At 47.5% G+C, this 12,907-nt stretch overlaps 1 long non-coding RNA gene and 1 other non-coding gene across 4 annotated transcripts; one reads left to right on the top strand and one right to left on the bottom strand.

The window, feature by feature from the left end:
• Window positions 1-4,545: 4,545 nt before the first annotated feature.
• On the bottom strand, window positions 4,546-10,165 carry LOC138687966 (uncharacterized). 3 transcript variants are annotated; one of them, XR_011327005.1, is made up of 2 exons: window positions 9,824-10,165; window positions 4,546-4,833 (listed from the first exon to the last, which is right to left on the bottom strand). It is a non-coding gene; the product is annotated as an uncharacterized lncRNA (long non-coding RNA). The 3 variants fall into 3 exon arrangements; XR_011327003.1 differs by having other exon boundaries at window positions 9,828-10,165; XR_011327004.1 differs by having other exon boundaries at window positions 4,546-4,805; window positions 9,828-10,165.
• A 2,389-nt stretch (window positions 10,166-12,554) lies between these two features.
• On the top strand, window positions 12,555-12,636 carry TRNAS-AGA (transfer RNA serine (anticodon AGA)). The gene has a single exon. It is a non-coding gene; the product is annotated as a tRNA-Ser (tRNA).
• The last annotated feature ends 271 nt before the right edge of the window (window positions 12,637-12,907 follow it).

The raw sequence follows: 12,907 nt of genomic DNA, 5'->3' as shown, positions 1-12,907 counted from the left end.
GCTGCGCTGACTCGACGGTGGCCATCCAGGCCTCCCCGGTGGTGGTGACCCTGCCGGGCCCCATCCTCACCTCTTTCCCTCAGAGCACAGCCGTGGGATCCTCGCTGTCAGCTGCTGTTGGGAGCTCCCTCAGCGCCGGGGGGGTTCCCATCTCTTCTGGGGGCTCCCTTGGTCTGGGGGGGTCAGGGCTGTGTCTGCCTCCCACCCGCTGCGGTCTGAACTGCTGAAGCCAGCAGGTCATCCCCTTTGGAGCACCAAGGAAGACAGGGATCCTGCAGCAGCAGGAGCGTAGCCACGGCTTGCAGGTGGGCTGAGTGTCCTCATCCCACCGTGCAGAAGAGACCTGTGCCTGCTGCTCCTCGCTGCACTGCAGGCCTCGCCGTGTCTCCTCTGGCTCTGCTTTGCTCTGAGCTCCTCAGGAAAGGGCTCGTTCTCTTCTGCTTTGCTGAACCTCCTGCTGACGGAGGGAGTGTGCCGGAGTTAGGGCCTGCTCTTGGTGGGCTGGCATTGCCACCGGCTAGATCGGAATGGGGAAAGGCAAGCGCTTTGCCTGGAGCTTGTCCTTGGGATATGGGCCATTCTCTGTGCCTCCCTGAACCCAGCAGATGTGTTTCTCGGTCTCTGTTCCGTGCCACTGCATTTCCTCCTTCTCATTAAAGACTTTGTGCAGCACAGCTGGAGCCTCGTGGTGGTTTGTTCTCCTCCTCCCTCCGTTGGCTACGCGCTCTGCAAGGAGGAGCACTGGCTTCTGTCCCGATCTTACCAGCAGTTGTGGGTGGAGCTCCCTGAACTTACAGCAGAGCACCAAAAAGCCTCAGAGTCATTGAGCATGAGTCTGTAACCTGGTGATCACGGCCCTGTGGGGCCAGTTGCCAAATTGTTCATTGTGAAAGTTAATAGAGACCTTCTGAATTAACTTTTCAGTCCTCTCAATTGTTGTTCACAAAATCATACGGGAAACAGTCATGGCACTTCTCTCTTTCATTGGTGTTGTGGAAAGAAACTCCAGGGGATAGGTATGGAGTGGAAAGGAGAAAAGCCCTTCTTTTCATGGCTGGACGTAGGCAGTGTGACTGCAAGATGGGGTTAGGCTGGGCATTTCACTAAGGACCTGAGCATGCACAATCACGATCCCCCTCTTCGTAACTCCACCTACTTGTAGAACTGCTATTGGCAGAGCGGGAGTCTGTAAATACTGTGCTAACACGCACCCCACATACAACCCCACTGTCCAGATTGGGTTTTGACTGTCAGCACAGCAAAACCATGCTTTTTGCTTTAAGCAACCCTGGAATCAGAGACTTGAGAAGCTTTGTCCCCTTTAGGTAGAGAGTCTAGCTGTGAGAGGCTCCTTGTGGTGCCCTTGGCCCACAGGCTGTAAGCTGCAAGAGAAATGAGAGTGTCTCAGTTCTTACTTACCAGGAACATTGTTACATCCAGGTCCAGTAAACTTCAGGATGCCTCTGCAATGCCGGAGCCTGGACAGGTTAGGTCAGCCTCTCCAGGGTGACTTCAGATCTGACAGACAGGCCTCTGAGCCATTACATAAGGAGCAGGCCTCCTGCCACCACACAGCCCAATTGCATTGCTGGCCTCATGAAGCACAGCCTGTCCTGTTACAAGCGGCGACGAAAAATTGTACACCAGCCCATGGGTAATCCAATCAAAGTTTATTGAAGCAAGCGGCAAACAGGCAAAACAGCGCTGGGCGGCCGGGGAGTCTCCGCTCTACCAACGGCGCGCGCCCCCCCCCACCTTCAGCGTCCCCTTTTTATAGTTTTTTTGTTGCCAGGTTAGAGTCCAGAGTCTGGGCCCACGTGGGCTTGTTTAGTATCTTCTGCGATTGCACGCTTTGTTGCTGGGGGAGTCCTGGGATGAAGGCTGTAGTCTTCTTCTGTGTTTCTTGTCATCTGGAGCATGCGTACTGTAAAATACCTCCTTATGAGGCATTGAAAGCTAATACAGCTTGTTCACTTAGCAAGACATTGCAGTTACAAAGTTTCCAACCACACCTGCTTGCAAAGGCTAACACGGCCTTGCAAAAACGAACACATTGTGCAAGGCTTACAGAACCGGTTTGATCAACAAACACGTAAATTTATCACAATCCCCCCTTTTTGTTTTCATCATTTTGTTGGTCAAACTGGATTACGGTTTCTCGAGCTAGAGAAAGAATGGGAGTTTCTCTTTCACCAATCTTGGCTTCCTCTAAGTACTCACATTGCCTTCTTAATAACATTAGGTGTGCAGCTTCTAATCGATTTTTTACTAATCCAATAACTCTATTCAATATACAAGGTCCAAAAGTTAATATCAACATTAATACAGCTATTGGTCCTATTATGGTTGACAGCAAAGTAGTTAACCAAGGGGATTTGGTAAACCAGGATTCATACCAGTTCTGCTGGGCTTCTCTTTCTCTTTTCCGGTTTTCTAACCCCTCTCGTAATTTTGTCATGGTATCTCTAACTACTCCTGTGTAATCAGCATAAAAGCAACATTCTTCTCCTAGGGCTGCACAGAGCCCTCCTTGCTGTAGGAATAGGAGATCCATCCCTCTTCAGTGTTGTAGCACTACTTCTGACAGTGAGGTTAAAGATTTTTCTAATGCTGTTATTGATTTTTCTATTTTTTCTAAATCTTCAGCTACAGCAGCCCTTAAAGAACTAAATCCTTGTTTCTGTTGGATGAGCGAGGTGATTCCCGTCCCTGCTCCTACTGTCCCAATACCTAACAGTGTGGCTATTGTAATTGCAGTTATGGGTTCTCTTTTCACTCTTTTTCGTGTTTCAATATCCCAATAATCATAAATTACACTTTCTTGGTGATACAATATCCTCGGGATAATAGTGACTTGTATACAATATTCTTGAGAGGCATCAAACACACTTAGAGATACACACGGAGTAAGTCCCGTTTTTGAACATATCCATCGAGCTCCTTCCTGGGGAATAATCCACTTTTTGACAGTTTTTTGATGTTGGTATTAATGGAACTACACAGTGTTTGTTTTGCCTTAGGTACTGTACCTATACAGGCCCCTATTCCAGTAACATGTTGCATGGTTATTCCCTCCTTCCTGTTTCCTCAAGAGCATTGAGAAGGTGTAGTCTCTGAGCTCAAGTTATATGTGTCATTAATTCTAATTGCCTCATAAAAGGGTGGATTGACATCATAGCAAAGCCAACAACTCTCTGTTAAGTTTGATTTGGTATGATTTAAAGTTTGGTAGGTAGCTTGTATTATTGCCCGTAGAGGATTTGGCCGATTTCTTTCTCTTGGGATTCCTTCAATAATATCACTTCTTCCTATGGTTATATCATGTGTTGGGGGTACTATTTCGGGTTCCTTAACTATGGAATTAGGACCTACAGCCTGCGGACGTTTTATTTTTTCCTTCTTCATAAAAATAAGTATTCCCCTGTCGTTTCCCTGTTCCCAAAACCTTACTCCCCAGGTCTTACCAATCTTCCATGCATCGTGTTGGGGCTGCAATACTTGAATCGTTAAGTACTTACAATTACCAGGATTAGCTAAACCTCCCTCAAATCCATAAGTAGGCTTCTTACAGCCCGTGGGTCCCCTGTCAACTGTAAGATATTGGTCAGGAGTTTGGGCCTTCCAACCTCCCGTTGTTATAGTTTCACATCCCCAATAAGCACAATAATATTCCCCTGGATAGTTACAGTAACTTTTTCCTGGGTTAGAACTGGGGCACCAATAGGTGGCTTTTGCATTTCCTTCTTCCGGTTTTTGCCGACATACATAATGATCTCCTATTAAGGTCTCAAATAATTCACAATTGGTAATAATAAACTTGGGTGCCCCAACGGTAACGGTAGTATTAAGAATTTTCTGATCATCCCATCTACTAAACGTCCACTTATAGGGTTGATGAGGGTTCTCGTTCCCACAGGCAGGTTTCGCCAGCATCGGTAACAGACTTATTATCCACATACCTAGATATAAGATTGAGAAAAGTGGTGTGGTCTTGCTCTTTCTATAAGCATTTCCAAATTTTTGACATTTAATTTGGTTTTTGGTTTTATTCCCCGAGGGAGATGAGAAACTTCGGGGTGGCCCTGAGGTTATTGGGTTTGGGAGTTGTGAGTCAAGGGGCCTCGTGTGCCGTTTCTGGAGGTGGTTCATCAACCTCAATCCCCACAGCAGTACGCCTCTGCCTTCTCCTCTGCCTACTCTGTTGCTTAGAGCAGCGAGGCGTACCATCTTCTCGGCAGCAGTCGTTATTTTTCAGGGGAACCTCCTTTGTCATATTTAGTCGACCTTGACTTATAGCTCTCCCAGCTCTTATCTTTCACCTCCCAGACTCCACACCTCACTCTGGCCACGGTCCGTCTGCAGGTTACATGTACGATTTTGGCCTTTGTTGGACAGGGCTCATTTGTATGGAAACAACACTTCTCGGGATTTATGCCTTTGGCAAAGATATCCCACCACTTTTGGGAGTCTTTTATAATTCTCCCGGTTGTTACTCCCACACATAATGCTTGCTCAGTTAGTTCCCGTTCGTAATTATAACATTCGTGGCAAATACCACTAGGGGAATACCCATAGGAGCAGTGGGTCCACCACTTTTCTCTACAGAGTTTACACCTGTAACATACAAAGGGATAACATATACAGTTAGGATCTTTACAAAAGATAGTCTCACTCATCCGCTTTTCTTCGGAACTTAATTTTCAAGCTGTCAGGGTCTCTGGTCGCCTCCCAGTGAGAACTCTGAATTGGTCCTTTGATTCTGCTTGCATGAGTCCACCCTCTTTCGGCAGTCCGGACTGCAGTATCTGTAGTAAGCAAAACAAGAAACGGTCCCTCCCAACAGGGAGTTAGAGATGACTCTTTCCAAGTTTTGATCAATACCTTATCTCCAGGCGTAATTTTGTGTATTGCAATATCTAAGGGTGGCCTCTGCACTATCAGTCCCTTCTTTATTAGTTCTTGCCGTCTCTTCATGAGTTCAATGATATACTCCTGTAAGAATTTTTCTTCTACCTTTGGGTGTTCGATTGGCATTTCTAGGTCATAGGGCATCCCATATAACATTTCAAAAGGAGAGATCCCAGTGTCTCCTCTGGGTTGTGTCCTTACATTTAATAGGGCTAATGGCAAGCATTTTATCCAATTCATTTTAGTTTCAATGATTAATTTAGTCAAATGTTTCTTAATTTCGCCATTCATTCTTTCTACTTTTCCTGAACTCTGTGGATGCCATGGGGTATGATATTCCCATTTAGTCCCTAAGGGATCCAAGGCCTCCTTGATAACCTTGGAGGTAAAATGGGGTCCCCGATCTGAATCAATTACTGCTATGTTTCCATACCGTGGTACGATGTTTTCCAGCAGTACCTTGACTACGGTTTTTGCAGTGGCTCGGGCTACCGGAAAGGCCTCCACAAAGTGGGTCAAATGGTCCACCAGTACTAGGAGATATCTGTATCTGCCCACTTTGGGAAGTTCGGTGAAATTGCTTTGTATTCTTTCAAATGGTCTTTTAGCCAGTTCACGCCCTCCTGGAACTCTTTCCCTGAGCTGATGCTTATTTACCCTTTGGCACGTTAGGCATTCCCCAACGATTTTCTTGGCTATATCGTATATTCCTATACACATATACTTAGTTCCGAATTGGTCTACCAATGCCTGTATTCCCCAATGAGTTTGCCTGTGAAATTCTCTCATTATTTTCCATGCCACCCGCTTTGGAATTACTTCTCTTCCATCAGGGAGAAACCATTTCCCTTCCTTTTCAATAACTCTTGCTTGTTTAAGTTTCTCCTTTTCTTGAGTGGTAAAACTCACGATACCATTGGCTTTTATTTGAGTCTGTGTTTGTTCCACTTCCCTTACGATTAGTAAGGCGGCTTTCTTTGCTTCTTCGTCAGCCAAATTATTTCCCCTTATTTGTTTATTGATACCCCTCTGATAGCCTTTTACATGTACTACTGCAATTTGTTTAGGTCCTCTTAGAGCCTTTAGAGTTTGTTTTATCAAGGCCTCATGTACTAGGCCTTTCCCTTGAGAGTTCACTAACCCTCGTTCTTCCCAAATTTTGCCAAATGTATGAACTACCCCGAATGCATAGTTGGAATCTGTAAATACTGTCCCTTGTTTATTTTCCAGTAACTGCAAAGCTCTTAGTACTGCATATAATTCACAAGCTTGGGCTGACCACGGTCGCATCGAGGGGGCCAGATTCTTTTACCTCTAGGGTGGTCCCATCTATTATCGCATACCCTGACCTTCGCTTCCCATTTACCATTCGTGATGACCCGTCTACAAATAATTTCAACCCATTCGGTAGTTCCTCTTCTTCCAAATCTTCTCTAATTTTGGTTTGGTGTTCTATTAATTGTATGCAATCATGAATTAAGTTCTCGCTTGGTTCCCCGTATAAGAACTGAGCTGGGTTTTGCAGGCTAGTTGTTTCAAGCTCCAACTTGGGGGAATGAATTAGGATACCCTCGTATTTCAACAGCCTGGCGTCAGTGATCCATTTGTCTGCCTTCTGCTGTAATACCCCCCGTACGTTATGAGGCGTATACACTTTCAATTCTCCTCCTAGAGTTACTTTCCCAGCTTCTTCAACTAAAAGGGCCGTGGCTACTACAGCTTGTAGGCAAGTAGGCCATCCCCTACTAACCGGATCTAATAATTTGGAAAAATAGCCCACGGGTTTCTTTCTTCCAGCCCATTCTTGGGTTAATACCCCAAAGGCTGTTCCTCCCTCTGAATTCACAAACAAATAAAACGGTCGTCTAATATCGGCTAAACTTAACACCGGAGCATTTACAAGGTCAGCTCTGAGGCTTTCTAGACTCTGTTCGTCCTCCTGAGTCCATTTTATTAATCCTACCCCTACTAATTTCTGATACAAAAACTTCACTTTGCTGCTATAATTTTCGATCCATTGTCTACAGTACCCTAAAAGTCCTAACAATTGCCTTATCTGTCTCTTACTTGTTGGTGCCTGGAGGGATAAAATACCATTCACTCGCTCAGGATCTAATTTCTTAGTTCCCTTACTTAGCCGGTGTCCTAAGTATTTTACTTCCTCTTCAGTAAACTGCAATTTAGACTTTGAAACCTTTAATCCCTTTAGGCCTAAAAAGTTCAATAATCTAATGCTCTCATTTCTAACAGCCTCTTGATCTTCCCCAGCTAACAACAGATCATCTACATACTGCACTAAAGTCACTTCTGGGTTTGATTCAAAAGTTTCTAATACTTGTTCTAGAGCTTGCCCAAACAAATTTGGTGATTCTGTAAACCCTTGTGGGAGTACAGTCCATCTTAATTGTTGTTTCCTATGGGTCTCAGGATCTTCCCACTCAAAGGCAAAAGAAGCCCTACACTTCTCCTTTAGAGGGCAGGCCCAAAATGCGTCCTTTAAGTCTATTACACTATACCATTTTAATTCAGGGGAGAGTTGACTTAGTAAAGTATATGGATTGGCTACCACTGGGAATCTAGTAATAGTCCTCTTATTCACTTCTCTTAGATCCTGTACTAAACGGTAGGACCCGTCCGATTCCTTTATGGGCAGAATGGGGGTATTGTGTGGTGACATGCAAGTTTTTAATAATCCCTGCTGCAACAACCTTTCGATCACTGGTTGTAGTCCATATCTGCCCTCTTGTGACATGGGATATTGTTTGACTCTAATTGGAACTTCTGCGTTCTTAATGGTGACTTCAAAGGGAGCAATGTCTAATCGTCCTACTGACTCCGGGGTATACCATACTTCAGGACTGATGTTAGCTTCATCCTCTGTTGTCAAAACACACAATTTTACCGCTATTTCTCTGTTCTTTATTTCTAAGTTAATTCCTAACTCAATCATTAGATCTCTTCCTAATAAATTGTATTCTACTTCAGGTACTAACAAAAGGGATCCTATTCCAATTTGAGATGGAGTTTCTATTTCCACTCCTTTTATTATTGGTACCTGAAACGGTTCCCCTTTTGCTCCTATTACTTGTAATTTCTCCGAGGACCGTGTGCATCCTCGGGGCACTAACTGGACAGTAGATCTTTCTGCCCCAGAGTCCACAAGGAACTCTACTTCTTGATGCTGGGGACCTAATTTTAATTTTATCAAGGGCTCTGTTTTCCTAGAGGTCCCCAGCAAATAGAGCCCCTGACCCCCCTAATCTTCTTTAAACATTCGTTCATCCTGTATACGCTTTCTGCAATTCCTCCTCATGTGTCCTTTCCTTTGACAGTGAAACACTCAATCTGTCTCGAATTCTTTATGTCACCCTGGCTTCCCTGAGGACTTTCTTTTGGTCCTTGGGCACTACATCCCCCCATACAGGATGTTATTCCTCTCTGTCCTTCTCGGACAGCTGCCACCAAAAGCCTTGCCTGCTTCTTCTGAATCTCTTCCTCCCTTCTCACATACACTTTCTGAGCTTCCCTCAACAGCTCATCTAATCCTCGCTCCTGCCAATCTTCCAACTCTTCCAGTTTCTTTCTAATGTCTACCCATGATTTCGCCACAAGCTGAGTTTTTAACAGGGCTTGCCCCACCGGAGTGGCAGGATCCAGCCCGGAATAGAGCTGCAGATTCTTTCTCAATCTCTCTAACCATTCAGTGGGGGGTCTCATCTCTCTTCTGGTGTTCACTAAATGCTTTGTTAATATTCTGTCCTCGGGGAACAGATTCCTTAATGAATGCCTTGAACAATTATAGTACGCAGAGCTGCCATATGGGTTCTATGTTCCGCATTCTGGTTATCCCAGTTTGGCCGCTGTAGTGGCCATTTAATATCTGCGCCTGGACCGTGTTGGTGTTGCTGATCCCAAACTCTCATTCCTGCTCTTCGAATCATTTCCCTTTCCTCTACTGTGAATAGTATACCTAAAACTGCCTGCAACTCTTCCCAGGTATATACATTAGGACCCAAAACCTGGTCTAACCTTTCGGATACTCCCAAGGGGTCTTCTAAAAGGTTCCCCATCTCCTTCTTGAATTCCCTTATATCTCCGGAATTCAAGGGTACCGGCACAAATCCCATGCCAGGTTGTGGGCCCCCCATAGCTATTTCTCTTAAGGGGTATAGTCTTTCCTCTGACTGCTCTTTCCTCCTAGTCTGACTCCTTGTCATCCTCCGAATCTCTTCAGGGGAACTAGGAGCCTAAGTCTGGGTCTGGGACTGTCGGGGGAAAGGAGGAAGGGGGGGGTTGGGCCAGGCGCGAGTTCAGGGGGAACATAAGGGGGAGGAGGTGTGGGAAGCTCTTCGAGGTTTTTAGGTTTTTTCCTATGATTCTTTTCACTTAGAGCGAACACATGGATTCGGGTATCTAATCTTATCCATAAACTAGCATATTCACTCTCTTCTAAACTAAAGGGTTCCTTAGAATTTACATATATGTTTAGGGCCTGACATATCCAATCCTCAAATGTCCCAAAAACAGGCCAAAATACCCGATCTCTTCTGATTTGTTTACCACCCCACACCTGCATGCAATAATATATCATTTTTTCTCTGCTTTTGCCTTGTCTGGGTGGCCAGTCATCCCAATGGGCAATCATTAATCCTAGAGGGCTGTCTGGCGGTATGTCGGGTAACCTCACCTTGGGGCCCCTCATGGAGTCAGAAGGCTTGCTTTTCTTCTGCCCCATCTTCCAAAGTGCCTTCTCACACACACACACACACGCACCCCTCATTCGTGGCTCACGCCCTTGCGGGCAATGAGAACTGCACTACAAGAGGGTCCGCACTCACTTCGCTCCTTCCGGGAGCGTCTCGTTCATGCGCACTTCGGGAAACCCACCCCGACCGAACGAGAACGCTTTCAATACTCACTTAACCTGGAGTCTTCGTCTGGATCTTCGTGCACGAAAATTACGGGGTACTGCAGTGTTCTTTTGCCTGCTTGCCAAATTTAGGGTTCGGAGGTAAGGGTCTTGGAAAGGATATCGTCCACTCCGGGGCCATACAAGGATGGGGCGCCTCCCCAGAGTTTAGATTCCGAACCAAGTTAACCTTATCTGAGTCACGGCACCAAATTTGTTATAAGCGGCGACGAAAAATTGTACACCAGCCCATGGGTAATCCAATCAAAGTTTATTGAAGCAAGCGGCAAACAGGCAAAACAGCGCTGGGCGGCCGGGGAGTCTCCGCTCTACCAACGGTGCGCCCTCCCCCCCCCCACCTTCAGCGTCCCCTTTTTATAGTTTTTTTGTTGCCAGGTTAGAGTCCAGAGTCTGGGCCCACGTGGGCTTGTTTAGTATCTTCTGCGATTGCACGCTTTGTTGCTGGGGGAGTCCTGGGATGAAGGCTGTAGTCTTCTTCTGTGTTTCTTGTCATCTGGAGCATGCGTACTGTAAAATACCTCCTCATGAGGCATTGAAAGCTAATACATCTTGTTCACTTAGCAAGACATTGCAGTTACAAAGTTTCCAACCGCACCTGCTTGCAAAGGCTAAAACTGCCTTGCAAAAACGAACACTTGTGCAAGGCTTACAGAACCGGTTTGATCAACAAACACGTAAATTTATCACATGTCCCTTGACCACCACCTAGGCATTATTGATCTTCATCTGTACCCTGCCATGGCAGCATGCTTTTCTTGCCAGGTGCAACCACCAGCAGCAGCAGCAGGTGCAGTTCTGTGCCAGGCCAAAAAAAGCCTCCCTCCTGGCTCCTGTACCACCACTGCAGTGAGGAGCCCAGCCCGGAGCCCTCCCAGCAGGCAGAAAGCACTGGCCTCAGTTGGTCTCAAGGCTGCAAGGAGGCAAGGGGACTGGCTTGAAACTCCAGGGGAAAGCTGGGCATTTTCTGAGCACAAGAGCCTGCCTGCAGAAGATGTAAGGCGCCCACCCTGGAGCCAGCCTGAAGAGACATCTGTCTGCCTTGGCCAGGAATCAAAGCTGGGTCAACGGCTTGGAAAGCAGCTTTGCTCACTAATATTCCAGCAATGCACCTGTGGGCAGTGCTGCCTCCTGCTCCTCCAGATCAGAGCCTGGCTGGCCTCCTGCTCCTCCACTCCACAGACTGGCTGGCCTCCTCTCTCCAGCCCCCCCCCACACACTTCCTCAAGCCACTCCTCATGCTCAGCCTCTCGACTGCAACCACCTCCCACCCTTGCTCTGTGTGGTGGGTTGACCCTGGCTGCATGCCAGGTGCCCACCAAAGCCACTCTATCACTCCCCCTTCTCAGCTGGACAGGGGGGAGAAAATAGAACAAAAGGCTCGTGGGTCAAGATAAGGACAGTTTAATAAAGTGAAAGCAAAGGCTGCGCGTGAAAGCAAAGAAAAACAAATGATGTTATTCTCTACTTCCCATCGGCAGGCGATGTCTAGCCACTTCCTGGGAAGCAGGGCTTCAGGACGCATAGTGGTTGCTCCGGAAGACAAAAATGCCCCCCTTCCGTCTCCCTTTACTTAGCTTTTATATCTCAGCTGACATCATATGGTATGGAATATCTGTTTGGTTAGTTTAGGTCAGCTGTCCTGGTTATGTCCCCTCCCAAGATCTTGCCTTGTCCCAGCCTGCCATTGAGGGGGGGGCAAGAATGTTGGAGAGACAGCCTTGATGCTGTGCCAGCACTGCTCAGCAGTAGCCAAAACACTGGTGGGTTACCAACACCTTTCTAGCTACTGAATGCAGAGCACAGCGCTATGAGGGCTGCTATGGGGAGTATTAACTCCATCTCAGCCAGACCTAATACACTCTGCATGCAGTCAGACACTGCCAGGTGCACCCCCGCCACACTGCCTCCTTAATGCCATTTTCCTGCTCCAGAGCCAAGACAGAAGGGGAGCCACTTTCATCTGGTGGTGTAAATTACCGCTTTTGTGGATCGTTTGATATTTTGGTCCATGCTCAGGAACTGGACAATGCTTGCAGTGGTGGAAAAAAGCTCTGCACGTACCTATTCCACCAAATCAAGCCCTCCCCAGTCTCCCTCTAAGTCACCCACACCCCCATTTATTCTCCCTTTGCCCCTCCACCCTTTTGCTCAGCCAGTCTCTACCTCGCCCTTTCCATGGATCTCTCCCACTCTCGCAAACCATTGCCCCTACACACCAACAACCTGCACGGCGGTCATGGTCTTTGTTCAAGGGCTGATACTGCCCTAAGTCCCCAAGAGGCTGGAAGTGTTGCCGGGAGATCACCATCTGCAGTGTCCCCACCGTAGTGCTCACAGCAGGCTTGGAGGCCCCCTCAGATAAATCTGAGAAGCAAAGTGGGGTCTAATATCTCACCTCACGCTGGTTGTCTCCACACAGCTGCCTTCTCTTCTTCCCTGGAAGCAGCAGAGACACCAGCTGGGGGGTGAAACCATCCCCCCCTCCCGTGGCAGGATATCCCAGATGCCCGGCTGAGGACAAGGCGCTGGGAGCTTCAGCTGAAGCCCCTGGGGTTAAGCCTCTCAAGGCCTCTGCAAGGCTGGCAGCAGGTGCCCGTCATGCTCAGTGCAGGTCCCAACCGCAAATCTTCGAGTGGAGCCTAGCCCTGAAACTCCCAGGGAGCCAGGTGTCATTGCACAGGGCACGTGATCAGCAGGGCAGAGAGGCTTGGAGCAGGTAGTTGTGGCTGAGTGGTGAAGGCGATGGACTAGAAATCCATTGGGGTTTCCCCGCGCAGGTTCGAATCCTGCCAACTACGGGGCGCAGTCCCCTTTTGGGCTCCCTGCAATTGACCACGCTGCAGCCAGCAGTGGGACTCAGCTCCACACTGTGCCTGGTGCCCAGGGAGACAGTGAAAGCCCCTTGCCTACAGCACTTGTCCTCGCTCCCCCACCCCCCCCCCCCCCCAAATTCCTGGATGAAAGGGAAATCCTGCTCCCGTTGACAAGGGAGGCATGTTGGGGAAGAGAATGGACCAGTGCCGAGTACCAGCCATGACAAGTGGTCCAACGTTGTTGGCTCCTGAGCAG

The sequence above is a fragment of the Haliaeetus albicilla genome, chromosome 12, assembly GCF_947461875.1.
Source record: "Haliaeetus albicilla chromosome 12, bHalAlb1.1, whole genome shotgun sequence".
NCBI lineage: Eukaryota > Metazoa > Chordata > Aves > Accipitriformes > Accipitridae > Haliaeetus > Haliaeetus albicilla.
Note: the sequence above shows the minus strand (reverse complement) of the source record. Positions and strands in the feature narration are given on the sequence as shown.